The sequence below is a fragment of the Pimephales promelas genome, chromosome 4, assembly GCF_988280905.1.
Source record: "Pimephales promelas chromosome 4, fPimPro1.hap1.1, whole genome shotgun sequence".
NCBI lineage: Eukaryota > Metazoa > Chordata > Actinopteri > Cypriniformes > Leuciscidae > Pimephales > Pimephales promelas.
Genome location: NC_142772.1, coordinates 25243111 through 25270173, shown reverse-complemented (window position 1 = coordinate 25270173; position 27063 = coordinate 25243111). Strand labels below are relative to the sequence as shown.

Below are 27063 nucleotides of genomic sequence, written 5' to 3'. Positions count from 1 at the left end.
TTTATCCTTGGTTTTACACCAGCTTTGAGAGTACTTATCGACATTTGCTCTCTGCCTCCCCTTTGCAAAGGTGTGTCTTAATGAATCCCTCTGCCATTAAGCATAAAATACCATCCTGTGCTGATCTGTGCATTTAAGGTCTTAAAAGATGTCCTGCCATTATGTACAACTCGATATGTCCTCACCTTCAGTTTTCAACCCTTGCATTCACAGTATTTCGATCCCTGCGTGTTACATAGCTAAGAACAACTGACTAAATTAACAATTATTTTCCATCTGGTTTTGATTACTTATAAGACTGGCTTGGGTTTAGAATATTTTTTGTCTTAAAACAAAAATAGGTTTTAAAGTCAATTAAGAAGACAATATATTTAATTGAATTGGCTGTTGCTGTTATTGGGTTGCTATTAAAAAAAATAAAACTGCAGGCCCCTGTCAAAAAGACTGATGTGGTTACATGAAAATATGAATCTGACCTCTTTAAAATCATAACTCTTTCTCTTGCCTCTACAAAGGAATTGACTATAAATCTTATATATATATATATATATATTAAGAAAAAGCACTTTTCCATCTTGTCGACAACTCAATGTTTTCCTGTGCCCTTATCTTTCTCCTTCGCTCAATCCCTTTCTTTCTCTTATTTAACCCTGGTCCTTGGCAATATAACTACATCAGTTCCAAGCAGGTTGCCATGCAACACAAAAGCACAGATCGTTCCTCCTTATGTATAGGGTTTTGAGAAATGTGAAGTTGAGATGCAGAGACTTCAAGTTGCTCTGATTGTTGAGTTTTTTTTCTGTGCATGACCTGCTAACTGCACAATGATAAAGGCACACCAACTGTGTGGGTGCCAAACATGGCCTCAGTATTTTTATTTATGTTTTCTTTTTACTCTGACTTACAGTACAATCTTATTTGTTTTACATTACATAAATTATTATGTTTTACACACCAAAGAAGTTACAGAGACCTATTTAATAAGCTAGATAATCAGTTGTGAATTTGGTTTAAATTTTCTTCTGGTCAACTTTCAGCCCGTTCTCATCCCCAAGTCGTCATATAGGTCACATCTACATCCGACGCCCTTTAGCGTCAATATGAGACGCAGATATATATATATATATATATATATATATGGACCTGAAGGCGCCTCCTAGTGGTCTAACCCTAACACTACCCCAGACCTAAACCTACATAACCAAAGTGTGTTATGTTGAATGTTATTTACTTCAACATGATGAAATGTTAGAATATGATCTGTATGTTATTCTAATGTTGATCTAGCTTACTGCTAGTCTCATATAGCCAACAAACAACCTAACAACTACATTGAACACACTCAAATGAAGTTTAGTTTGATAGTGTAACTGTTAGAGCAAAACAGCGCTGCGTTACGTCAAGTTTACTTCGTCTAATATACTGACCTGTGTGAGTATTAATTCAGCACTTGTCTGTAGTTCGGTGGAATGAAATGTCCTTATTCCTTTATATTCGCAGGACTCATGTTGTGTGTGACGCTGGAATATGTCTCTCTTTATCAGTCGCGCCCTGCTTCACAAGCATCAAAGTATTCAATCATCCATAAAAGATCAAATAGCTTGACGACAATATCCATAATTCCACTTAATGCTTTACGTCATTGATATACGCTTTTGTTATTGTAGGAGGTTAGTGACCCCTGGTGGTTAAAATTCCTACATATTGTACCTTTAACTGTAATATGTAATGTTCTTGTATGTTTTAGTATGATGAATCTTTGATTTTAATTGGCATTTTAGTGACTCATCTGGCTCAAAATAAGATAAGGATGCTGTTTTATCCTCATTTAAAGATGATCTTTGATGCTTGAAGTCAGAACCAAAAACAGAGTATAGTTGTTGAAAACAGTGTGTTTTTGCTCACTGCCATAATGTGCTTGTGTTTTTGAAAAAAAAAAAAACTCTCTAAACACGTTCTCTCCAAACCATAATGAAGAATTCAGATGCTGCAAGCTTATCGTCTCAACTACATTAAAACTTCACTTGTCACTTGCAGCAAGTAACTCTCAATTGTTAATCCTGGTCATTATTAATAATATCTTTTCACATGCAGTGTCTTATGAATTTGCATATGCTATGGAAATTCTCCTGGCAGTCACAAACAACTCTTTGTTCTATCGTTTTACATAGTTATTCCCCCCCACAATTTATGCGTATTTATTTATTTTGATGATTTATTTATTCGAATGAGTTTTCTCTAGGACGCGATCCCAGAGAAAGTCAGTTTTTGTTGTCATTTTATAATGAGCGCAAACACTGTTGATGCCTTCACATTTAATAGAACAGTCTGAATAATTCAAATGGCAAAGGTAGCGCTGATTTATGGGCCTTTATACAATGTACACACCGAAACATGCTTACCCGGCAGAGTTTATATCAGTACGGAGAGCCAGCTGGTGGCCTAGGGTTGTCTTGCAGGGGAACAACGCTGTATCTTCCCCAAGTGTAGCGAGTGTTTCTGGGGAAATGGAAACAAGATTTCCTCAAAGGACAAGGGCTGCTTCACGACATGAGTTGGCAAGGTCATTGTCTCTCAGGGAAAACGGCTGGAATATGAGACAAGCTTGTGCCATGGTGGAAATGATGTACAGTTGCTATTCTGGCTTCTCTGCATAACAGGAGCATTTGCACTGCCTGACCAGGGATGGCACGTGGACTTTCATCCAGGTCCCACTGTTCCCTGCTCTTTTTTCCTAGTTTTGCTCAATCCGTGTATGCTCTCTGACCTAGTTTGAAACTTTTAACTCGACTTGATTCATCCCTGCACTCAGTGTGAGCTCTACTTGCTTTTGTTTTGTTTATCCTCAAAAAGAGAATTTTTTTAGGGAAGCAGTCAGAATTAATTACTGAGTTGTCGCTTCCCTTATTTTAAACATTGGGGAAAAAAAGAGACAAAATAAGGTGTTGTTATTTAAGGAAATGTTTTCTACCTGATCTGATGTGATCTTTAAAAATATTTTCATTGGTGTAACTGTCTTGTTTCATTTATTAAATTATTTGAAAGTGTATTCAGTATGACTAAAACTAGTTCCATTAGATGTTCCCACATGAATCGCATTTTTAGGTTACCTGTCAAAACATTATGATAAGATTAAAGACATTCACAATTTACCTCTGGCATGCAAAAATCCCCTTGGGAATTAATATGCCCTATAAACGTATTCACATTTGACTCTGTTTTAAGCAGCTTCTATCATTTCAGTAAGATCGAGTATGCACTAAGCGAAGGATATCACAGCGTGGAGGCAATATTTGCATGATCGATGAGTTTAAATGAAAACAGACTATATTCTTCTTTGTAGAAATATAACCTCAGGTTTTCAAATCGAGAGTTTATTGGCACATTATTCAAAGGCCTTGCTGCATTACTGTCATGATTTTAAAGGAATGGTTCACCCGAAAAATAAATTCTGACATTATTTACCAACCATTTTGCCAAACCTGTATAAGTTCTTACTTTTCTTCCACTGAACACAAATGAAAGCACTGTCAAGCTCCAAAAATGAAAAAACAAAAAAAACAAAAAACAAAAACAAAAACAAAACAACAACAATATACTCAGTAGTCATTCTGAAATCTCATTAGTGTAATTTCAATATGCATTATTCAAATTTGAATTCAAGAGGATGACAATTTTCAATTTTGGGTAAACAGTTCCTTTAATGTGACGAATAGGCTATGTTCAGTGAGATAATGAAAAACAACTTTTTTTTATAGTTATACTGAACATTACTGACAGATTATGGGTCTAAGCATTATTAAATCATTAATCAATTCGTTCAAACACATTATTCATTGAGGAACAAAAAAATTGTCTGTCTTTATGAACAGGTAATTGAATCATTCATTTTATCTATTCATTCAAAAACACTTATCAATCAAAAATGAAATGTGTAACTGTGATTATGAGTCATTGAATCATTTGCTGAACTAATTCCTGGAACAAAACAATTGGCTCCTCTTTGAATGAATACTTAATCATTCATTGAACCGATTTGTTCAAAAACACTTATCAATCAAAAATTAAATGTGTAATGAGTCATTGAATCATTTGCTCAACTAATTCATTCAAACACTGATTCATATACAGTATTTTACAAATTTACAAAATATTAACAATTCATTATAAGAAACATAAACAGGACATGATGCTTACCTTTCATGAAGTGACGCTAGATATGGTCTGCTACGTGCAATACCTTTATTCTTAGACATTTTGGTCATCAATAACAAAACCACAACACAACATACTGGCTTGGTGTGTCTTCATGTTTGACTGTTATTATAGCAAGCCGCAACCACAGTCATAAATCCTCATGAAGGTGAATATCGATTTGAAGGAGAGATGGAGTGAGACTGATGGTCGTTCTCAGGTCAAAGCCCTTGGCTGGGCTCTGCAAGCAGTGCAATAACAGGAATGGTCCAGTTTATCAAACCACCCTCCCCCCTCATATCATGGCCTGTTTATCACCTTGGCCAGCCTCATAAAGATAGAGCTTCATTCACTCTTTCCTGAGCCTGCTCAGTTCAGTGACCTCCAACTCTCAGCGACAGTCACATGCACTTATAGTCTCATATTTGAATAGGAGTTCTGAGAACACCAGAGCCAAACAATCAATGGATTGTATCTCATTATGAACACTTAGACATGGCCTTTTATGGCAGTATATAAAGCAGACCTGACTCATTGTCACATTTCATAAACTAAAAGAGTAAAATGTTCCAAATGTAAAATTTCGTTGTCAATGTGTACTTTTTTTTAGGTATTTTATGATCTAAAATCAGTATTTTTATTCATAAATAATTATGTACTCAATGGTGCACAAATACCCCGTAATTGAAGAATTTATTATCTTTACATGGGACAGGTAGGTCCACAGAGGCTTCCATGTAGTTCTGCCATCCATCTTGAAAAACAATAATAACAGAGAGGGACAAAAAGTACTAGGCCAATGCGTTTCCACGACACGTTTTAGTTCAGAGCCAGTGTGACGTAACTGAAGGAAGCAGAAACGGAGGAGCAGAGCAGTGAGAGGCGCATGTCACTGCCCTGGCAAGTTTCACTGTCAGTAATTCATACTGTTAACATTCGTTTGTTGCGTCAAGTTGGAGTTTGTTTTAAATGCCCGAAAGATCACTCGAAGAAGTGCTATTAGAAGACATTCTGTCATAGCTTTTTGGTACATAATGGCTACAGTAGATACAACACGCATTTGAAAAAAGCTTGGCGCTGGAGAGCACACTTCGTTTGAGTGCAAAATACAATTTCACCACTAGATGGGAGAAATTCTTGGGAAACCCAGACAACTTACAGAAAATTTAGATTTGCTCTGAAAGTTAGTCTGGCAAAGAGCTCATTCAAGCCCATTTCCAATCCGTCGAAATCGAGGCACCAGACACGTTGGGGCTGGGCTTTGCACGATGACGACAGCGCTGGGATTTTATAGCAGATTTTGTAGCCTACATTACAAAGATGGATGCCGCCGTTGAACATCACTCGTTCGAATCAGCTATCCCGTCTGTTTTAAGTGATTTGAACGTTTCCTTTTTGTTAAAAACACACAAGAAAAACACTCGGAGACGTTTCTCTGCCGGACGCCGCTCTGCGTAGTCATCTCCTTCATCGCTCAGGGGTGCGTTTCCCGAAAGCATCGTTAGCCAACTATGGTCGCAAGTTCCGTCGTTATCAGCATAGTTCAACGATTCAGTGTTTCCCGAAACCATCGTTCCAATGAACATTCGCAAACAGCATCGCAAAGTTGTGTGGTTTGAACGACAGCTCTCGACCTGTGGCTAGAGGCATCGTTTCTATATTGCATGACATTTGGAGGTAATAAATCCTTATCTTGAGCAAAATAAGCAAGCTGACATTCAGTACAATCGGTGCCTTTTATTTAGAAAATACATACAAATGGAATTTATGTCTTTTAGTTTGTCAAAAGATTGGAAGTACCGTGTTTGAAGAGTGCGCATGTGCGAACGTGCTCTACTATGGAAGAACGAGCCAAATATTGAGTCTGGTAATAAAGCAAAACAACTGAGAACAATTAGAAATAGTCCTCAGATGACATGTCTGTAATTTATATAAAATAAATCTGGCATTAATTGGATCTCAAACAGTTTCATTAAAAGTAGTTATTACTCCACCACGTCCGAAACCAACGTGGTTGAATGATACTTTGCGACAGTGGGTTTCGGGAAACAGTCGTGACTAGCTAGTTGATTTTTCCAACGATGCATCGTTCTATGGTAGTGAATCAGCGAACTACGTCGTTGTACGGGAAACGCCCCCTGATTGGTTTTAGGTCTATCCACAATGTCCCTCTTGAAATCATTTGTCTGAGACACTTTGCCAGACCGTAACTCAGTTACAACTGAGAATGATCTGGTTTTAACCAGACTAAGAAAATTTGTCCCTTTAAATAACCTGAGTAAGTTCAAGTTAAAACTATTCAACCTGAGTCGAACTACATACATTAATGTGCACCAACAAACATATTTTTTCGACAAATCGGATCAGGTAGAAAAAGTTCTTTAATCTTTGTGTGTGGTTTTACTAATTACCAATTATTAGTCTATTTTGGTTTACTATTGGTCAGACTAGACAGCTGACTTTTATATGAAATAAAGATGTATGTACCAACACTAGAGAATTTCTGTCTCTAGACAACATCTGCTCTGTTTAGGGTTTGATGTAGTATACTACGTTTTATTTGGGTCAAGCAATCCATCCTGAAAGTTTCCAATTCGGGGTGTCTAGCAGTGGTGCAAAAAATCAATTGCTTTTTTTTTTTTTAAAGAAGTCAATTCCACCATCCATTTCAGGATATTTGTTGATAATTGAATGGCCATGGACTATTTCCCCACCAAATGGAGGAAGCGCTCAGCACTTAGTAACCATATAGAGAAGGACAGTATGTTTGGTTTCTTGTCCTCAAAAGCAGATATGTCTGTTGCATAAGGATATATTAAACCATAGCAACATATTCCAGAAGAGACCCAGCACAGAGACAAAACCATCTTATTTTATGTGATCCTTATAATGGAGTCTCTGCTCACTGCGTCTTAGATCACTAAAAGTTAAACTACAGTGATGTTCTTTTTTCTACACCAACCAGTCTGGACAGTTTTGACCCTTTTTTTAATCTATTCTAAAGGCTTAAATGTGTAGATTTTTTTTCCTGCAATCTAAAAAAATGCTGGGTTGTTTTAACCCATCTTTGGGTCAAATTTGGACAAACTCAGGCATTGGGTTAAATGTTTAAATTATATCTTTAACATTTTTTTTAACATTTGGGTTTGTCCATATTTGACCCAAATTTGGGTTAAAACAACCCAGCATTTTTTAGAGTTCATTTACAAAACCACATTTGTATTACTTTTATTCCTTTTATTTTTTTATTTATTTAATTAATTCCTTTTTATCTTTTAACCTCTTTAGTTGAACAGACTGGCAACTTTAAAGAAGCTGAAATACAGATTCATGGCTTTGATTTTGTTTAACATTTTGTATCACTAACTTTCATTGATTTTACTCTTTTACTCCTATATCTCTAAATAATTATACTTATTATATCTCTTAATAGGTATAGCTTTTTCACAATACTGTTTAGTTTTTTTTTAAATTCTGTCTTAAATCAGAAAGAATTTCCATTGTCTCACTTGTCCCCCCACCCCCCCCACCCCCCCCCCCCCCCGCTGGGTATTTATGCTGTATATGGACAGATTAATTTAAGTCTAAACCTGTTTGAAGATTAAACAGGTGTACAGTGCCCATCTCCACAAATCAATTGGAGACTGTTAAAAATGCATGATCACATTAATCAATAGCAGGATATGAGAAGAGCTCTCATGCAGGAAGCATCATCAATACCCGAGACTTACTAGTTTAATTCAAGAATATGTACGAGCACAAATCATATAGGATCACTCATTGGAATCTCATTTACACAAAGCTTTATTGGCATTTCAAACGTACCTTTAATACAACGCATATGTTTTGCGACCTGGAACTTAATGCTGTTTGCGAATGGTTAGCCGGATGAGTCAGTGGTACAATTGTGATTGATTATGTACATGCAGATAACAATTCAACATGTAGATTCAACAATTCAAAACTAATGAATGAAACTAAAAATTGAGTTCAAACATACAACATGCAATTGTTTACAGAATGAAATAGATTATTGCATTCTTAAAATGTCAAAAACAGGATGGGTTAAGATTTGCACTTGTACATTGAGGCCATTTTAATTTAGGTTTAGCAGATGGGTGCTCAGTCAGAAGGCTAAACATTAGCTGCCTCCACAAATATCAATCTATCCTATAATATTGCTGTGCCATAATTATACGCTCTGAGTGAGCGCTGCACTATTTTTGGGGTGGGCTAATAAGTAGCACATTAGTAATGATCCATTTATTACCAGACAAGCAAATGTTACCGCGCTTATAGTCGTTAGCACGCAGCTGCAATGCAAAGGTGTTTTTAAAGGTGTTGTTGATCTTCTCTATATTCAGTGTGAATACAGGAATGTACAGAGCAGAGCATATACTGAGCAGGTATTTCTATTGTGCTGTAGCATTATAGGTTTTATGACATCGAGACCATAAATATGACTAATAGAGGCTCACAAATATCACAAAATATATCAATTCAAAAACACATGCAACTTATGAAAAACAATTGTTGGAATCAATTATTTGAAAGTGTAATTTTATGGCAAAAATGAACAACTGATACATGCTGCCATCATCATGATATTTTTTTGCAGAACACTACGGTTCAAAACTGTTTCTGATTATCATATTCACGCTCATTTGCTGCTTTAAGAAACATTTCTTATCAGTGTTAAAAACAGTTGTGCTGCTTAACGTTTTTATAGAAACCATGGTGCATTTTTATTCAAAAGAACACTCAAAAAAATGCTGGGTTGTTTTAACCCAATTTTGGGTCAAATACTGGGTCAAACTCAAACATTGGGTTAAAATGTAATTTAAAAATGTAACCCAATGGCTGGGTTTTTCCATTTTTGACTCAAAATAGGGTTAAAACAACCCAGCCTTTTTTTAGAGTGAACAGCATTTATTAAAAATATAAATCTATTGTAACATCAATGTATTTGCTGTCACTTTTGATCAATTTAATGCATCCCTGTTAAATAAAAAAAGATTGATTTCTTTAAAAATATCTTTGATCCCAAACTTTTAAATTGTACCTACACTCTAAAAAATGCTGGGTTGTTTCAACCCAAGTTTGGGTCAAATATGAACAAACCCAAATTTTGGGTTAAAAATGCAATTAAAAAAATGTACTGTTGAAAGTGAAAATTGAAGTTTGGTTAAAATTTGAAATTACATTTTTAACCCAACATTTGGGTTTGTCCATATTTTACCCAAATTTGGGTTAAAGCAACCCAGCATTGTTTAAAGTGTGGGAAAACATACCAATTATATAGTCTGATTTAAATAGAAAAGTTGAAGTCTTTCAACAGAAATACCAAAGCATATGTTGTTGCTTTCAGAGTATGACATGTTTCTCCTCTATTAGACCTGTCATGCCCTTTAAGACTGAAAGTTGTGTGCGTGTAAGTGTCGTGCAGGAGTGTTAGCCAACCAGGATTGCTCCCTTATTCAACATGTGACATTTGTCATTTTGACATGTGATGCCCTTTGGAACTGTGCCATTTTTACCTTCTAGAAGATCTTCATATCCAGCTTGACCCCCTTCTGCCACCCTGTAAGACACAAATAAACTGCAATGGTTAGGCTCTGTCCCTGTTGTATTCACTCGTCCCAAGGGTTTCTGCACAGAGAGGTTATGGTAATCCCAAGTTACAGGGACAAGTTGCCTTTTCAAGGTTAGTGTGTGAAGCTGGGCATGTCACATTTGCTCAGGCAAGTGTCAGGGTTTATCGAGGACAGGCTGTGGAAACACGAGAGAGAGAGAGAGAGAGAGAGAGAGAGAGAGAGAGAGAGAGAGAGAGAGAGAGAGAGAGAGAGAGAGAGGGAGGGAGGCAAAAAAAAAAAAAAGAAAAAGAAAAGAAAAGACGCGTGTCTTTTGACCAACCATGTGCAGTCTTCAATTCAGGGTCTTGATATCCATCCTTGGCCTCTTTTAATTTGCCTTTACCTTAAGAAAAGAATGCATAATAAGACTGCTATTCACACATTACATTATCTCTGAGATTTGCTGTGACCATGAAATGAACTTTAATTACGGGCTTGTTTTTTTCCCCTCTCCATTTTTTTTTTTTTTGTGTGATGTGGATGTGGATGATCTTACTGCTTAAATTCATTATAATCTCTCAAATGTATCTATTCAGTTTTTTTCTTTCTTTCTTATAGCACACATTGTTCAGTTTGGATCAATGAAACCACTGCGCATAGCCAGAGGAGTCATGGATACATTAAGGAAATAATGGCTGAAGAGTTGTTAACAGCGGTTAGTTATATCACCCTTCACCCAGTTGCTTGGAAGCTAATTTTAGGTGATTAATCAATTCGGATAGCATAGAAATATAATTAGGAGTCTCTTTTGTTTTAAGAGGACGACCTTGTGATAAAAGTTTACTGGCAAACCAGTCTCAGGGGATGGTATTAGACTTTGCACATCTAATTTTGGGCAAAGTCATGGTGTGTATTTTATAAAGGTTTGTGTGTTTTATAGGCTCTCGGTTTTCTTTAAATTATAAGAAAATGTGTTTTAATTAAATTGATTTTATGCTAATTAATAAACTAAATTAATCGCATACAAAATTTCACTGCCATGCTTTTCCATTTCTTTTTTCATTTCTTTGTAAACATGTGCTTGAAGGATATGTTTGTGCGTTTCACATTAGTGACTTTAACAACGCCTCGTGCTTGACACACTGTCCTAAACATGCGGCTTAATTTAAAACAATTTCAACTTTTTTAAAAATGCCTCCTTTAAACCTTGTTTTTTTTCCTTGTCTCATGTTTTTAACAGCAAAAACACGCTCTGTGTGTTACATTACAATTTTTTTTTTGCCTGTGAAAGCAAATAATGTATTCAGTTGTAAATTAAATATAGATTTTGCTGGTATGATAATATTAAATAGATTTTTTTCTGGTATGATAATATCGAGCAACCTACACTATCTATTGAGATATTATAACATCTTTTATTCAATAAATGTGAAATTGATTTGCTGTTTTGCAATTGTATGATGATGCAGCCTGTTTAAATGCGGTCACATGTTTTGAGATTGTTTGGGTTTGTTCTGTAGGGACATGCTGTATTTATCTTTTTGGTGCATGTCTTCAAAAATGTATTTTTTATGTATTTCTTAAATTTGGTTTAAAAACATTGCCCCATCTTGTTTAGGTCCCTGATATGTTCCTTCTCAAGGGGCTCTAAAATTTGTCACATTGACATAATAAAGAACAGCATGTCTTTTCAGGGTGTACAGCAGTGTTCATTTTTTTTCTCCATCGTATGTTGATAGTAGGATTTGTTTTTCCATTCTGAGACCTTAGCTTGATGAGTGCTAAGATAAGTATTGATAGAGAGACAGATGTCGAGTCAAAGACGGAGACAGAGAGAGTTTGGCTGGCCTGTTTGTTTGCCCTTGCTCGAGCCAAGCCTGGTGTTTACAGCCACTGCTGATCCACTCCACAGCACTGCATAGATGAGCGATACGAGACTCATTAGCCCTGATTGCATTTATCCACTTCTGTGCTCCAATGACCGGTGACAGCTGAGGCTGGTGATTGATAGAAATACAACAGGGGTCAAATGCAGAGAAATTAGACCCTGTTGAGTGAAGGATTTAAGTATTTTGTCGGTACATTGTATGGCTGCTGAGCTGTGTGTTTGTTAGCAGAATCTTTTGTGTAATGCTTCTTATAGCCGTCCTTAATGTCAGCGTGAAATCAAAATGCACCCTATTTGCTTAGTACTTGCTGCTGTGCATAATTCATCACTGCTTGTTATTCTGAAGAAGAAAACATTTGTAATCAAAATGATGAAAATGAACCATTCAAAATGAACTTGCTAAATTACATTTATTTTCTTCCTTCAATATATATGTTTTAAAGAAGATCTCCGGCGCAAAATGAACCTTTGGTCTAATAAAACATTGCTACCTAGTCGACCGTTCTCTGAGATTTGTTTTCATTATAATCGAATGTAAAGAGTTTTATCTCTAAAAACCGTTTAGCGTATAACGCTAGAATATAATATAATACCATTAACAAGGCTCAAAATACTTAGCCCACACTAACACAGTGACATAATTAGGGTCCCTACATGCAACTTTGTAAGTGTACAGACCATTTAATAACAAGTTACTTTTTCGTGTGTACAGCCATCTTTGGAAAACAGTCTTGATAAGTTGAACGACTTCCACAAACTGTTTTCAACATTAATAAGAAATGTCTCTTGAGCAGCAAATCAGCATATTTAAATGATTTCTGAAGGATCACGTGACACTGAAGACTGAAGTAATGATGCTAAAAATTTAGCTTTGCCATCACATGAATAAATCACATTTTAAAAATATATTAACAATTAGAGTAAAAAGTTTTTTAAAATTTGTAATAAAATTTCTCAATATTACTGCATATAAATAAATGCAGCCTTGGTGAGCATAAGAGATTTCTTTTAAAAACATAAAAAAAATTCTTACCTACCCCAAAGCTTTGAACGATATAGTGTAGGTTGTGCATTCACTCGAAAAATGATTTTAGCTCTTTGTTCAATTTCATTAATTGAAATGAGCATATACAACACAATCCTTCATAGAAGTGATTCCAGCTTAATTTCATTAAAGGTATAGTGGAGGATCTTTCCGAATTTTAGTGAAGATCCGCCCTCTCCAATTTAAAAAAAAAAAATGCACATGCACAAACAACACTCCCGAGAGGGAACGCCTACTATTACGCCTTGCACAATTATGTTGCAAATTGTAAACTAACTCAAAAATATTCATAAAAAAGACAACATGTCAAATGCCCTTCCGTGTTTTATTTACTTATTATACTGATCGATTGAGTGACCGAGGACTCAAGACATGATATGTCCAACCCTGTATCACACAAAATACGATCTGAGAAAACTATTTTGCAAATCGCAATTACGTTACATAGCAACATAAGCAGTGCTATTACGTTGGTCCTTAATCTAATATGTCTCATTGTTAATACGTAGGTATTAATAAGTTATTTTTATACACAGTTGCGTATGGAGAAGTAGCTATTTGTGTAATAATAAACACACAAGGTTTTAGAATATGAACACATGAACACGCAAGGTTTTAGAATATTTCAGCGTGATACCATTTACCATTTTGGTCAAAAGGCTACTTTAGACAAATTGAGATGTTTACCGTGTCTATGCGGTGCATGACTCGTGCCAGGGCTAGCATTGCCAAGTAGCTTGCATTAACTTTTACTAGTAATTTTAAATGGATTTCTCCAAATAGCATGACAAACTTTACCTGTGTAGTAGAATCTTCGCGACTGCGGCATCAGTGAGAAGCCCAACCTGTGCTTTTAGCGCACGCCAGCGTGTGATATTCACCCAAAATCACTCTGGTCTTGTTTCTATATTCTGCGGCCTTTCTCTTCTTATCATACACTTCGTATACATTTTTTTTCTCTTTCGACCCTCAGCCATTTTCAAAGGAATGGCTGAAACCGCAACTCCGACATAATACAGCTGAAAGTGAAAACTCTAGGGACGAGCACATACGACGGCCTTACGTAAACATATCACCAGAATGATTGACACTTAGATCGACCAATAGTATAGACTACCCACCCGGAAAAAGAAAATCCTCCTCTATACCTTTAAATGTAATCAATGTAATCTTTTAAAAAATTTGGTTTACCAAATTTTTTTTTTAATTGAGTCAACATGAATATTTTTCGCTCGTCTTAAACGGATGTCACTCAAAAAATGAATATTGGCCTCTTGTTAAAATAATTAATTAAAATAAGCAAAAGTAACATGATTGTTCAATATTGTCACAACTTAATTTAATTGTGTTCAATCAACCGAATTCATTTGTGTGAAATCTACATGAATCATTGTTGTTGACATCTAACTGGGCAGTGGATCTGTAGTTACCAGCATGCTTTGCAAGGGACTGCATTAAGAGGGTCAATTTATGGAAAAAGTGTTATTTTATGTGTTTTTCAGTCAATGGAAAGATGTTGTTAGTTAATGTTAGTGTTTTATGTTCAGTTATGTTAGAAACTTAGAGTACTTTCTGTTTTTGAATTTTGTGGTTACCATTATGCAGAAGAGTGGTGACTGTGTTCAATATTGTGACTCAATATTATTGCACTAAATGTGTTTTAAACCTTCTGTTCAGGCTGTGGGTATGCACTATGCATAAACCTCACTCGCAGTCCTGCACAACTAATATAATATTACTATGTAAAAAATGGTTTAATTCAATTGAACACTAGAAGTGACTATCATTAGAAGTGACCATATAGAGTCAAAATAACTAAAATTAAAATGTTGGTAAATTAATGCAGAACAAGACTAAATGTAGTTAACCTGACAAAACTTTATCTAGTAGGAATGACTAAATGAATTTAAATTCACACAACAAGATTACAACAAATTATTTCAAACTAATTTGAATTTGTTGGAAAAAATGTAATTCAATTTCGTGGAAAACCTTTCCTTAATTTAATTAAGTTCATTTAACAGATTTTTTTTTTTTGAGTGTTGTTTGGTTATTTTGACTGTTTATCTTAGTGCCTTATTTTTTTCTTAAAAGTCTTTGTGCAAAATGTATCTCTAAAAACAACTTTTCCTGCCTAACATACAGTTGGCAAAAGTAATGCTGTATGAAACTCAATTAAAACTCGTGATGCGAATTGCATTATCTTGCAAACGCTGCATGCAATACCTCCCGACTTTCAAGCATCTTGACGACGCTCCAGTATTCAAGCTCTGGGCTGGAAACGCATCCTTTCATGTCGGGCTGGATCAGTCATCGCTGCTTGTGGAACCTCGTCTGAATGCAGTTATGTCAGGCTGAATGTAAAAGGCAAGTGACAGAGGTAAAGAGCTCCAAGGCAGCAGTCTGCGCTTTTATCAGGGATAGAGACCCAGAAACACATGCGTGGAAGGAGAAAAGAACTGCACTCTGCTCGCTGCCATTAATTATGGAGCAGACAGCGATGGTGTGTGCTCAGACATACTGTGTTTTATGCAGGTAGAATGAGTTGTCAGTCTCGGGGCGGCACATTACCGAAAGCCTGGGCTGCACTGGCAATTCCCAAGATTTTATAAAAAAGCACTTTCCATTGACTTTAACAAGGAGGTTATATAGCAAGTCGAAAATTGCTGTCGAGGTGCTGCAAAGTATCAGGACTGCATGATCAGGGTTCACCAAGGGCAATGTGACTGATGCTTATGGGATGGCTTTCATTGCTCTCTCTCTCACCTTGTGCTCTCTCTGGCACATACTCTCATTCGGCCTTTAACGAGAGTCTGTGCACTTTTGAACATGCCGGTCTTCAACATGATAGCCTCCTATTTGACATCTGCTACCTTTTTTAGCAGATGTCAAATCATGACATTGATCATAGGTGACCTCAGTCTGACACATGACAATTGTAGTAATTTTCCCTGAGAGAAACACTCTTTATATCCCTGCAGGCTTTTTCTTTTGACTGGAGAAAACCAGTTCCTAAAACCAAACCTGTGAAATCTAACCCCAAGTGAGCAGTCGTTTTTTTTTTTAAAACACAAACACGCACACACACAAACCTTTGTGTTAGATGCGATTAATCACACTTAATCGATGTGACAGCACTATTATTTTCATTTTATTTAATAGCTTTATATTTGCTAAAGTTTTTCTGTTTGTATGAAGAAATTGTATTTAAGTAGTCAATACTGTAGTTTTTCTATTTTTTAGGCCTGCCTTGCTTTATTACAGAAGCCAGAGTCATGTGTGTAATGGTTACAGTCTGCTGGCATTTGTTGTATAAATTGGGTTGAATAAAATAAAATAAAATAAAATAAGAAGAAAACATTTTTTTTCAGGGTTTATTCAGTGAGATTTTTTTTTACCAAAAGATTCCCACCCCTAAGGTATGTTTACTCATAACCTGTGAGATTATTTTTAATACATTTAAATATTTGTTTTCCACTGTATCTGATGCTTGGTTCCCATTGAAGCACATATTATTCCTTGTGATTAGTCTCAAAATGTAGATATCATCTAATATTGGCCAATATATTGATTACTGGCTTCAAAATATAAATATGTATATTAAGCCCAAAATTTCCATTGCATTTTTTAGAGATGCTTTCCAATATCGAATAAATTGTAAGTATATTTGTAATCAACATTTCTTTCTTTTCGTCTGCCATGTTGGATAGTTTTTTGAATTCTGGGGTTACATTCTGCATAAATGGCACATGCTGCTTTAGAAATTGGAGAAAACATTGTGAGCTCTGATGTCTTAAAATACAGAATCTGTTGGCAGCTTTGGAGCGGAGCAAGTGTGTGAATTTTATTTTATTTATTATTTTTTTTCTCAGCAAGTCTCACTGTTTCTGCCTGGTCAAGAACTGGCACTTAAAATTGATCTTTCACATTGATGGCCTGTGGCCATTTTCTTTTGATCAGTGTCTTGAAATATTTCCTTTTATGTCCAACCACGGGCTAAAATAGCAACAATGCGTCATCATGATGTATGTGGGTGCTAACCCCAAGTGTGCTGAAATGCTATCGGCCTAGGTAATGATGTTGCCAGAGCAGATTACACCAGGATTTGCTTGGAGTGTCTCTGTGAGCATCACTTTGAAGGTTGTAATCCATGGATTTGGGCACGGATGTGGGAGATGAACGGAGAGAACGTAAAACGAACTCTGAGATGAGCATCTACCAGGTCAAGCTGCCTTGAGAGCTTAGTCTGGGAGATGCAGACATTGCTTGAAGGATGCCAGCTTGCTACACAAAAATGTGCAGATTTGTTTGATGCAATTTATAACTCTGATTGCTTAAAGCCTGAAGCAAAAAGAGCAGTTTTGCTGGTGGTTAGGACTTGGTGTTCTTTTTTGGGCAACATGCTTGAACTGCAAAGGGAGCTGCAGAGTGTTTGTGGCTTCTGTCAAAAGTTTAAATATTTTATCTAGAATCATTGAGGTCTTCATTTATCTTAATGAGCTGCATGTTGAGTTGGTTATAAGGCAATTCCTGTACACAGTGCACTATGGTAAATTTTCAATATTTTAATAAACCGTTTCTGAATTACAAATCCAGAAACGTTGGGACATTTTGTAAAATGCAATAAAATAAAGAATGTTTTCACTGCACACAAAAAATATATATATATATATATATATATATATATATATATATATAAATATCACCAAAAAAGTTGAGACAGCTATTTGCATTTTTGCAAGTGGATTTTTTGCCTGATCTCCCCTAATAAAAGACAGCTGATCAAAAGTCCATGGTCATCGTTGCCTAATTCTCCTTTTGTTGATAGGCCATACATTTTCAATAAGAGACAGATCTGGCAGGACAATCAAGCACATCCCTTCCACGGTCTAGACTAGAGTGTCTACAAAACCACATACAGCACGTGCCATTGTCTTGCTTCCCATGAAAGATGTTCTTGGTACGATCAAGATCTTGATGCCATTAAATGTCTATGTAATCCCAATAAACGTGTCCCCATTAATTGCACCTTTACACATATGCGAGTCCCCCATGCCTTTTACACTGATGCACCTCTATATGATGACAGATGTTTCCTTTTGTACCTGTCGCTGATAATGTCGCTGAGATCTCAAATGTAGTTTTTTTTCCCAAAAACAAGCTGAAATGTGGACTCATCTCACTGCGGCACACAGTTCCACTCGGCATAGAACAGGGGCCGTATTCACAAAGAATTTTATCTTACCACAAGGAGTACTCCTAAACTGCACTAAAATATTTTAACTAGGAAAAATACGGGCCCTGATGTATAGCTTTCTCCTTGCGTAGCCTAACAGAGATTCAAGTTTCATTTTTGTTAAGTGACAAAGGTTTTCCAAAGTACTCCACCTTGGTCAATGTGGCTGAATCTAACAAAGTAGCATGATGGTTTCTAATGCGATGCCATCGCTCAAAACATTCAGGAAGACTTACCCTACACACTGAGATTTCGCTGGATTCCCTGAATCTTTTTACAGTATGGTAGATGGAGAAAGACCTAAATTCTTTGCAATCTTGCATTAGAAATGTGATTTTTGAATTGTTTGACAATTCTCTCATGATATTTGGTTAAAAGTGATGAGCCATGACCCACCTTTGCTTGCAAATACTGAAATGCTCATTTTACACTCAAACACAATACCTTCACTTATTATGCCTACCAATGCACCTGCTAATTGAGGACTGTTTTAAAACAGTTTTACACTTTTATTTAGCATCTGTCCCAGCTTTTTCTGGGGTGTGTTGGTGGCATCAAAATCGAAATTTGTTTATATTTACAAAATGCAATTTTGTTGTTCATGTTCAGTGAAAACACTGGAAATCTTTTCTTTGTAGTTTGTCATTTAAATGAATTTTAAATGAAAGAGAAATCACAGATTCTTGATTTTATAAAATATCCAACTTTTCTGGATTCAGGGTTGTAAACTGCAGCCTGTCACGGTCTGGATTACTATGCAGCAGTGTTTATGTAAGCAAACTAGAATATTAACAGGCAGGATACAAACAGAACAACCAGGCTTATTGCGACAACAACAGTCAAGGAACAGAATGAAACACAGGACTTTAATACACAGGGAACAGATCAGGGAAACAAGACACAGCTGGGGCAAATGAACTGATAATGACAGACAAACGGGTGAATTAACTAAACACTAACAAGGAGTAGGAAAATGTAAAAAGGACATGTTACACAGCCTCATCAAATAATTTTTTTTTTTTTTGCTTTTCCGGTAGATAGGAAATCATGATGGCTATCTGAAATCCCCCACTACTTACAATATAGTGGACTATATAGTGAGCTTGCCATTTTGTAGTGCTGTCCGAATGTATAGTGATGATTATTATACCCTATATAGTCCACTTAATGTATCCCAGAATTCTTATTTAAAAAGTAGTGTACAACCGATGGTCACTAACCCAAGCCCTACATACCATCATGCATTGCGCTGATCGTAAAAAAGACGGACGGGCGGCACCAATGACGCAAATAGTAGCGGTTTGAGTGGAGATTTCGGACACAGTGGATGTCATGGTTCTTTGCAATATTGTAAAATATCATATAAAAAATTTCAATATTGTAAGGTTTGGCTGCAAATTAAAACAAATTGAGAACAGAATTGCAAATTAAGGTTTTTCCCAGATCACCACAATAATATCCATCCACTCTGCTGTAAAATAGCTCTGCTATCAGTCACTCTACAGTATACAGTGTGTGGCTGTAGCTAAAAAGAGGCATGTGTAAATTGTACTTAACATTAACATTTATTTATTTAGCTGACGCTTTTATCCAAAGCGACTTACAATTGCTATATATGTCAGAGGTCGCACGCCTCTGGAGCAACTAGGGGTTAAGTGTCGAACCCGGGTCTCTCAAACCAAAGGCATGTGTCTCATCCACTGCGCCATCACCACTCCACTTAAAATCTTTACATACATGCATAAATAAATCATATTTCTCTGTCCATATCTGCATGCTTTTCCACTTTTGTTACTCCATTACACATGCACATCGTCTGAAACACTTTCTCCCCATCTAGTCTCTGTGCTCTTCCTAAAAGCATCATAGGCAGTACTGCGGATTCAGGGGTTGGATCGCTTTCCCTCTGGAGATACGATCCGATGATAATTTTATGATGCACATGTCACAAGTCATCTCTTCATCACAGCATTCCAGCATGATGAAAACTGACGGAACAGCTTCTGCCTTGATATGCTACTCAAGAGATGGAGGAAATTAACGCACCACAACTGTATAACCTTGGGGAGAAGAATGACGTAGATGCACATATATAGAAGCCTGTCTATGTGTGAATGTGTGTGCCTGCTAAATAGCTCGGTTTCTTCTGGATTCGTTCCCAGTGTTCTTGTCCTAAGAAGGCATTCGAGGATTTTTTGAGAACTCCACAAGCTTTCTGTAAAACTCCCCTGCTGCAAGGACACGCTCCCTCCATACTAGCCTGACTAGCACAAATCCTACCTCATGTCTGCAGAGATCACCTCCACTCACGTAGAGAAGCTTCTGGGAGAAACACGGTTGCGGTAGGCATATGTGCGGGGAGTTGTCAGAACGGTGTGGTAAATTGCTTAGACCCTTCGGTTTTGCGAGGGAGAGACCAGGTGTGACTGAGAATGACCATGAAACTTTTTTTTTTTCAATATTGCAAATTTTGATTGAGTTTAGTTTCATTAATAACATTTTAATATAAATATTGCATAGTAACATTATAATAATAAATAATAATGATTAAAAATGAACATTAAACAAGTTATTCTCAGAGACATCACAAATTCACTTATAAAAATACTTAAAAAAAAAAAAGTTTTCTCCCCCAATGTGCTTATCTGCCACAATAATATTTGAATTATTTTCATATCAAGACTTTTCTCAGTATTTTTTTTTTTTTGTAATATATCTATGGTAGGGTTTTCTAATGATCAGTAATATAAGAGCTTTAACCAATATACTTTATTTACCATATGGAATTATCTGACATAAATAATAAACTATAAAATCAGCTGTTAAAGAATATATATATATATTCACACACGTATTAATAAACTTGTAAGCGCAGTCAAATTGATCTCGAGTGTTCACGGACCAGCTTTGTTCATTATGGTGGACAGCTTATGTATGGCGCTCCATTGGAACCATGTCTAATGTGCACGTATATCTATAGGTTCTGACACAAAGGTATAGATCTTTGCTGAAAGGCCTTCATATTTTAGACGAAGCAAACTCTCCAGACTACAGAATGTTTTTCATGAATGTGTGGATGTGTGTTGGAGGAGACATGCCGTGAAAGCAATCTGACCTCAATATCTCTGTGCCTTGTGTGTAGAAACAATGACAGTGGGGAATATGGGTCTCTACATATGTGTGAGAGAGACATCATTAATTATTGATTTCCATCACTGCCAGAGAGGTAACGTGACTGCAAGAAAAAAAGCGATATTAATTTTAATGCTCCTCAATCTGAAGCTTAGATTGAAAGACGGGAACCTGTATTGAGCGGCAGTAAACTTTGTTGTGTGGGGAATATTGACATGAAATGTAATAAAAGGGTTTGTGATTTATTACTCGTCTGGTCTATTGTGAATCATCTTTTGTGTTCTGTGCAGAGGCAAAAACAGAAAAGACACACAGAGACATGCGATAGTCTCTCCTTTCTCCCAAAACATGCCTTTTTATTGTTTCCTTTTAATTAGTGCCCATTTTTAACTGTTGTACTTTGAGGATTCCTCATAGTTAATACTGATTAGAAACAGTGAGACGCCAGTCATAACAGGTGTTAAAGCAGGATTTGTGCTCTGTGAGAGCAGCAAGGCGAGATGTACTCTGGAAGGACAGAATTACTTCGAATAATAGGACGTTTTCATCCACATGGCACTCCTATGCATTACAAGCTTAATGTGTTTCTGTTAATATAAACGTGCATTCAGTGAAAACACAAAACAATGTTAAAGCAACACCATGGAACCTTTCTGCTTCGGTCGCCCTACTGGTTGGAAACGAAACTGACCATTACCGCTGTTGTACTGTAAATAATTTAGCCTACCACAGCCTACCGTCACACACAGGCTCGTTGTTTATCCAGCACCGGCTTTGAAATGAAAAATATCCACAGACAAGGTAGACATGATTTCATGAAAGGATGATGTTTTGTGACATCAGAAACAAAGATGGCAGAAGTGCCTTTCACCCTGTTGTGACTTGATGAACCACTGATAAGATTTTAGAAACATTATTTTAAGGTAAAAAATGTTACATAGTGTTACTTTAAGTTTCAAATGATGATAACCCCTACTGATGCAATAGCAATGCTAGTCTCAGGCTGAATCATATTGCACTGATACATTTTGCAATGGATAAATATTGTTCCCTTTAGTGGAGGACAGTTTTTACTGCATACTGAGGGGGTAATTCACTAATAATGAATAACGCCTGCTGATAGTGTGTTTTTTTTTTTTTTGTCTGCAATGGTTTAAAAAAAATAAACTTATGACATAATTTACTTTCCTCTGTGGTGGCACATAACATCATATTTTTAGAAGAATATTTTCTTTTCTTTTTTTTTTTTCCCCCTAATAGAGAGAAAGTCATACAGGCTTGGCATGATGTAAGAGTGTTTAATTGTTGTATGTTTTTTGTTTTTTACTGGTTACCATGAGGCTTAGTAATGCAGTGTACATTTCAACAGCAAATAGCCAGGGAGTGGTGGTACCTACTTGTTTCATCTCTATTGTGATGTATATCCATGGGGAACTGATTGGATTGTTGAATCATTGTGATTGGTTATTGCTGGGAGTGACAGTTTGATGCCAGTAAAGACATCTTTAGAAGAGATGACATTGCAAGAGGGAGGGAAGTTGTTTTTTAAAAATATTTTGAGACCTGTGGATTAAAAAAATAATAATAATGTGCATGGATAAATCATTTGTAGTATACTGCAATATTCCATAAAAAAAGAATTGTCCATTTTATCCACACAATGTTTGTGTTTAATAGAATAACACTGGTTGAAGTTAAATACACAAGCCATAGCCCAATACGGCATAAATTTAACCTGTTGTAGCTCTTTGTGGGTGGTTAAACTTGAGATGTTCATTGAATTCACCCCAGTGTACAGGTGTACTTTCTGAACCCTAGTACAGAGTTCCGGAGTTATGACGTCACTTTGTAGGCCAAAACACGGAAGTGAGTTAGCATTTAGCACTTCCGCGTTCCCTCACCCTAAAGTCTATGGGTTTTTGAATGGAATTTGATAAATCGCCTGAAATAAGGTCTGTGGTTAACAAAGCCTCTAAATATTTTCACGTTTTGATCTATGACATAAAATACATCAGTCATAACCTGTTTGTGGTTTTTAAACTTTATTGTGTCTGCTTGTGTTTTTTTTTTTTTGTAAACTTTATATAGGCTTAAAAATGTATAAATTTTGGAAAGATTATCTTGATAGACAAAATGTGCAAGGGTCACAACTCTTCGTTGAGCACAGATCTTATTTTTAGCGATTTTCCAAAAGTCTATGGGGAGAATCCATAGCTTTTCGATCGAGTGAACCCATGCGGCGCTAGCTTCCGAGTTGTCCTAAAAAGTGATGTCATAACTTCGGCACTCTATAGACCATTTCACAAGATGTAAACAACACTGGTCCAGAAGCACTTCCTGTTTCAGTTTGTAACTGTTTTCTTTATTTCACATGTAAAGAAAATATCTTAAAGATGTTTAACTTTTTGATTCAGTTTTAAATGTTCTGTTGGTTGTATTTTATCCCAGCTTGTATGTAGTGTTAAAAAACAGTGCTTCTGGACCAGTGTCGTTTACATCTTGTGAAATGGTCCATAGGTGTGACGTAATTATATAACCATAAGACCGATGGTTATAGTTGGTTATAGACGGTTATAACACCGTCATTAGAACTCCATAGCCACCAAAACCATGCTGTTAAAATATTTTTTTTACAAACATTTTTTTTTATCATACATTTTTAAATACTAATATCAGCTTACAAGGGAAATGGAGGCAGAGTTAGTGGTGCCTCGGAGGCTGCTACTGCGTGGAGATGATTCGGGAGAGGTCTGTGCCTCTTTACCGATCAGAGCTCACGCTGACACAGAGTAAAACCTTGTTTATACTCGACACGTCCACACGAGTGCGAAGGGGCGCGCAGCAAAAATTACACGTTGGATGCGCAAGACCGGCAAGACCCCATTCGCCTTATTCACCTCACGGCCATTTTGAAAACATGAATGCAGATGAGGGGTATACAAACCCAAAACTTTCACTCCAACGCAGCAGCACCAAGGGGGTAATCCATCATCCATCGCCATTGTAGCAGAACAAATAACTTTACATCTGAGGCGTCCAAAGACTCATTTTGTTCATTATTTCTTTCTAAAGAATAACGACAATGTATAAAAGGCTCCATTACCTTGTAGCTTATGTTATGGCCCTGTACAAGCAGTTTTTGTAGGCTAACGATTGTGTCATAACGAATCGATTCTCCGTCGCACAGTAGTGAAATTGCCGTATAGACAGGAGGAGAAGCCCACGAGCAATTGGGGGGACGTGGAGGCATAAAGTCAAGGGACAAGCACATAGAGAGTCATAAAGTTGAACCTGCTGCTAGCTCATGGATAGCTAATACTAGCTAATACTCACTCTCTCTGTCTTTGTGAGATTCAGAAGGGAATTATTCAGATTTTTATCGGCACAGCTACTAGAAGACAGACAGGTTGCTCACGTGACAGGCTCAGTTTATGCTTGTGCAATACGCCAGCTTTTGATGGGCTTCAATTTTCTCTGTTGAAATAAATGGGGTCGCTGTGTCCATTTCTTGTCTATAAGCAGTACCAGCAATAGAAACTCCGCAGTGGACCGTGAGGCTTTCCTGTCTGCCCGAATTAACGATGCAAAATGTGAAGCAGTGAGCCAGTACTGACTGCAACATCCCCCGGGCTGTGTTAATTAAGGGATACAGTAACTGGATCGAAGGTTTTATCCACGACATTGAATGTATTTGGACGCCAATTTACCTCAGTTTATACTAGCTTGTAGCAGCTAGGGGTAGTAAGCTTAGCTGTGGTATGGAGTTGTTGACTGTGTATTATGTTAGATTTTCTTTAACACTTAACATGTCTTTAATCAACAGTTAATAGGAGCCCATAACACAAATTTGTGAGGGCTAAAAAATGTGTGCGGAAAAATGAGGCACCTTGCAACATACAGGTGAGTGGACAAACTCCTCAGTTCGCAGAGCAGTGCCACAGTTAAATCAGCTTGCTAAATGTTGATCATGAGTTGATATCAACAATGTACCTTTCTCTGTCTGACTGAAAATAACATGTTGATTTTATCTCATTAACATGTTATCTGTAGTTGATGCAATATCACATAAGCCTCATTGATATCTACTCAAATATTATCTTGTTTCAAATGAACAAAGCCAGGGCTAGGTGCTGTGTGCACAGCGTTTTTTGTAACAGCAAAAGTCGTTAAGTCGTTAAGCCGAATCTGCCTGAACATGTACGTACCGGCATAAATTGCAAAGTTCATTGCAAATTGAAATATTCGTACTAGTAGCAATTACATTTTGAGAGCTCTCTAATTCAGTTCGAGCCCGTTCTCATCCTTGAGCGTCATATATGGTGACGCTATAAGACATTTCGCTGAAGTACTACATGCACATGACACCCTTTAGCGTCAATATAACACGCAGAACCCAATGCGTCATAAAGTTGACTGGCATCCTTTAGCGTCAATATGAGACACAGACCCTACCCCAGACCTAAACCTACCCATAACAGTGCGTGTTATGTTGAAGCTAAAGCGTGCCATGTGCGTAGTGTTTTCGACGAAATGTCATATGGCGACACCTATATGATGCCAAAGGATGAGAATGTGTTGTTCAATTCTTACTATAACAATTACGATTAGAGAGCTCTCTAATCCAATTATGATAATTCAGTTACAGAGCTCTGCATTTTTACATATCTTTAATTTGTTTTTTACGTAAAAATTCAATTAGAGAGCTCTGTAATGACGTTCTTACTAGTGAGAATCGAATTAAAGAGCTCTCTAATTGTATATGTTACTAGCCATAATTGGACTAGAGAGCTCTCTAATTGATTTGTTACTAGTAAGAATTGAATTAAAGAGGTCTCTAATTGAAATTGTTACTAGCCATAATTTTGATTGGAGAGCTCTCTTATTGATTTGTTACTAGTAAGAATTCAACTAGAGAGCTCTGTAATTAAAAATTAATGGAAGTCAATGGAGACATATGACTAGTAAGAATTACGTTGTAGATCTCTCTAATTGTAATTGTTACTCTAGTAAGAATTGAATTGTAGAACTCTCGAATTCAATTCTTACTAGTAAAAATACAACTATGACGAGTAAGGCTGGATACAATTTAAGCTAAAACGGCTTGCCATAAGTTGTCGTCTCATCACTAATTCTGAAACCGGCACACCCCTAGCTTGATATCCATGGCTTGGTTTGTCAAGACAAGAGGATGTATATTTTGACACACCTTCAATTCATCGGCCCATGTAAAAGTCAAACCTCATGACATTGCCTCTGCTTTTGATTGACATCAGGGGTAATCAGCCTGTCCTCTTCTGACTGTACCACCGGTAGGGTTTCTATCTGACAGAAATGCTTATTTGAGAATGTATTTTGCTCTTGTGAATGCATTTTGAACTTACAGTTAAACATTTCTGTATAATTTTCAGTTTTTTTATTTATTTATTGTACAATCATTGAATACGTTTGCACCTTAGATGGTAGTGAGGCAGCTGTTATAAATGTTCAGTTTTAGCCTAGGATGGACATTGTTGCAGTTCATACGGTACCAAATGGTGTGGGTCCATCCTCTATATTTCACGCAGTAATTTCATTCGTACTGTAAGTGATTGCGCATGAAGCCCATCAGTGGGATGTGCTTTGCTGTCTGAGCTAACAGATGAAGAGGCCATATTGGCGTCATACCTCTGAGAGTCCATCAGCTTAATAAAAGTGTCAAGGCGGTTGATTTGTTATGTCTGTTAATAACAGAAGCAAAGGGTTTGACGGGAAAGAGATTAAACAGACGGCTAGAACTGTCATACAGGTGCTGTCATTTGTCTTCACTCATCCAGCTTTCCTGTTTTATGCATTTCTTCTCATTTTCTCTGTATGACATGCACAAGCTCAAATCTCTAGAGATATGTGCTGTCCATGTTGCCCGACTGAATCTGAACAAAGTATTGAGTGACTACCGTATTTATTTTTAATTCCCTACATTACTTTTCTGAATGTGTTTGACAGTGGTGGTGGGGAA

General features: G+C 36.7%; 1 protein-coding gene across 1 annotated transcript in view; it reads left to right on the top strand.

The window, feature by feature from the left end:
* tmem8b (transmembrane protein 8B) overlaps positions 1-27063 on the top strand; it is a 131369-nt gene that overhangs the window by 16821 nt on the left and 87485 nt on the right. The window lies entirely within an intron of this gene.